The following is a 3,381-nucleotide window of genomic DNA, read 5'->3' on the forward strand; positions in this document are numbered from 1 at the left end:
ATATGTATACATTATATTATATGATTATATTAACTAGTGTAAGGATAATTCTATACATATAGTGAATATTATAACTAAGGTTACTATAATGTATTACTAATATTATGAAGTGTTCTAATATTATAAAGTATAATATATTAACCAATAGTGTTAAGACTATATTTATTATATTATTATTATTATAACATAGATAATATTGTTTAATAATTATATCCATGGTGTTAATCTTTATTTTGTTGTAATATTATATGTTGTATGTTTATAATATATGATGTAATATATTATTAACATAGAATAAAATACGTATATTTATTCGAGATTCAAAGATATAATGACATAATTCTTAATAGAAAACTTATTTTTGACTTAGAACAAAGACAAATAATTATATAATAGTATATAGTAAACCTTAATGGGTATATCCCCCCAATTATTCTATAATTATCTAAGTGATAATTATAGAATAATTATAATATTTGTAGGATAATCTAATATTAGTATAATAATATTATGACAAAATAAATAATATATCTATTATTAATATTATAGATTAGAGTTAATAAAATGTAATAATCTTATATCAAGGATAATATATAATAAATATAATATAATATAACTTAAATATTTAATAATACTAATATATTTTAATATAAAACCATATTTTATAATTATATTATATTATATTATATATTACTTTATATTAATATGGTTATATAGATTATAATATAATTTAATATTGGTATAAATATGATATTTATATTATATAATTATGATATAATCTAATATATTATACTATTAGATATAATATTATGGTTATATTATATCTATATGTGATATATATATAGTAATAATATGTAATAATGGTATTAATTATTTATATAATATGTTAATCTTTAATATACTATAAATAGGTTATATAATATTATAATATTAATTTTTATTAATTTTTAATATTAATGAATTATTTAGGTAATAATTCATTATTACCTAATAATAGATAATATACACCTAATTTTATAGGTTATATTTTAACATATGTACTAGTATCTATGTTATAATTATTAAATTTTATATGTATTATGTCTAATATTATTATCTATATGTTATAATAATAATATATTATTATTATATATTACTACAATATATAATAATTGTATATTACTTATATAGAATTCCTTAATATTAAACATATACCTAAGTGATATAATTCTAAAAGTGGGGATCATCAAGAACCAAAATAATAATAATATATTATTATAACATATAGATAATAATATTAGACATAATACATATAAAGTCTTATTATAACCATAATCATATTATTATTATCATTATGATTTGCTTATAATTATATAAGAAAATATTATGATTAACTTATAAGATATGAAATATAATATTATATAATTATAATATAATTATATCATTATTATTATTAATATTTATTATTATCTCTTAAATATATTATATTATATCAATATAATATATAATAGATATTATACTATTATGATAAATAAGTTAATTGTAACTTATTTGTTCTAATTATATTATAGATATTATTATAACATTATAATAATATATTGAATATAATAATCTATATTATAATTATACCCAGTGTATAGAATTATCCTTCTATACTAATATTATAATTCTTCTATAGTAAATTTTTTAAGTTTAGTAATTAATATAGGCAATATTTTAATATTGCCTAGTTTCCTATATATAATATAGGTTAACCTATAATAATAGAATGATATAATATTTAATATAGGTTTCCTCAGTAACCTAATGAGGAAAGTTACTATATGTGGTCATAATCTAATTTTTGAAATTATATACATTTAACAGAATATCCATCGTACAATGACCATTGCATAAGAATGTTTACTTAATAGTCTTATGAAATATTGCAATCCCCAGTTAAATTATCATCCATCCTCATCATAGGACACCTATATTTTGTTGTGGTCAAATATTATGTCATTATGTGATAGTTAAATATTTTTAATTATATTATTATTAATAATATAATACCCTTTGTCATAGAATCATATAACATGGATATTATTATAATGTGCATCATAATAATTTTTTAATAGTAATATGTGTATTAGCTACTTTGTCATATAGTACCCTTGAATTATACACTGGTTATAATTAATACATATAATTAATAACTTACTCTTGTTTCCTATAAGGTAAACCTTAGTCCTAAGCTTATCCCTTCACACTGACCACTTGAATGTTCTCAAGCACATTGAATAGAATTGATCATAAGAGTCACTAAAGAGGTAACTAAGAAAACAGTTTGATCCATTAATTTATATTCTATTCAAGATTAAATTAGTGAAAAATTGCTAATAATATTATAGGAATTAAGCCTTATTTATTAAGTGTCATAAGTAAGGCTTAATTCTAGAAAATTTATTTGAGGAAAGTTTATAAGTATATTATATCAATATAATATATAATAGATATTATACTATTATGATAAATAAGTTAATTGTAACTTATTTGTTCTAATTATATTATAGATATTATTATAACATTATAATAATATATTGAATATAATAACCTATATTATAATTATAACCAGTGTATAGAATTATTCTTCTATACTAATATTATAATCCTTCTATAGTAAAAATTTTAAGTTTAGTAATTAATATAGGCAATATTTTAATATTGCCTGATTTCCTATATATAATATAGGTTAACCTATAATAATAGAATGATATAATATTTAATTTAGGTTTTCTCAGTAACCTAATGAGGAAAGTTACTATATGTGGTCATAATCTAGTTTTTGAAATTATATACATTTAACAGAATATCCGTCGTACAATGATTATTGCATAGGACTGTTTACTTAATAGTCTTATGAAATATTGCAATCCCCAGTTAAATTGTCATCCATCCTCATCATAGGAAACTTATATTTCATTATGGTCAAATGAAATATTAGCTTAGATTATATGTAGGCTAATAATCTAATACTATGATATAGCATATATATGTACTTATTATAAACAATATTATAATATTATATAGATAAGGTTAGAATATTAACTATATATATATATATATTAACTATACTATTATATATCTTGGTTTACCTTACAAGAAACAAGAGTAAGTTATTAATTATATGTATTAATTATAACCATAGTTAGTATCGTTCTTTTCACTACTTCTTTCTTTAAATAACTATCTATAACCTATATAGTAAATATAGTATCATAGGTTATAATTAATATAGTATATTATTTAACTATAGTAAATAATATTAATATAGCATAAATATAAATATAATATGATGTATTATATATAACTTACTTTTATCAAATATATATAGATATATTTATAATATAGTAAATATAATCT

This window comes from Cupressus sempervirens, chromosome 6 (genome assembly GCF_028749045.1).
Source record: "Cupressus sempervirens isolate cs-2001-9-10 chromosome 6, ASM2874904v1, whole genome shotgun sequence".
NCBI classification, from domain to species: Eukaryota; Viridiplantae; Streptophyta; class Pinopsida; order Cupressales; family Cupressaceae; genus Cupressus; species Cupressus sempervirens.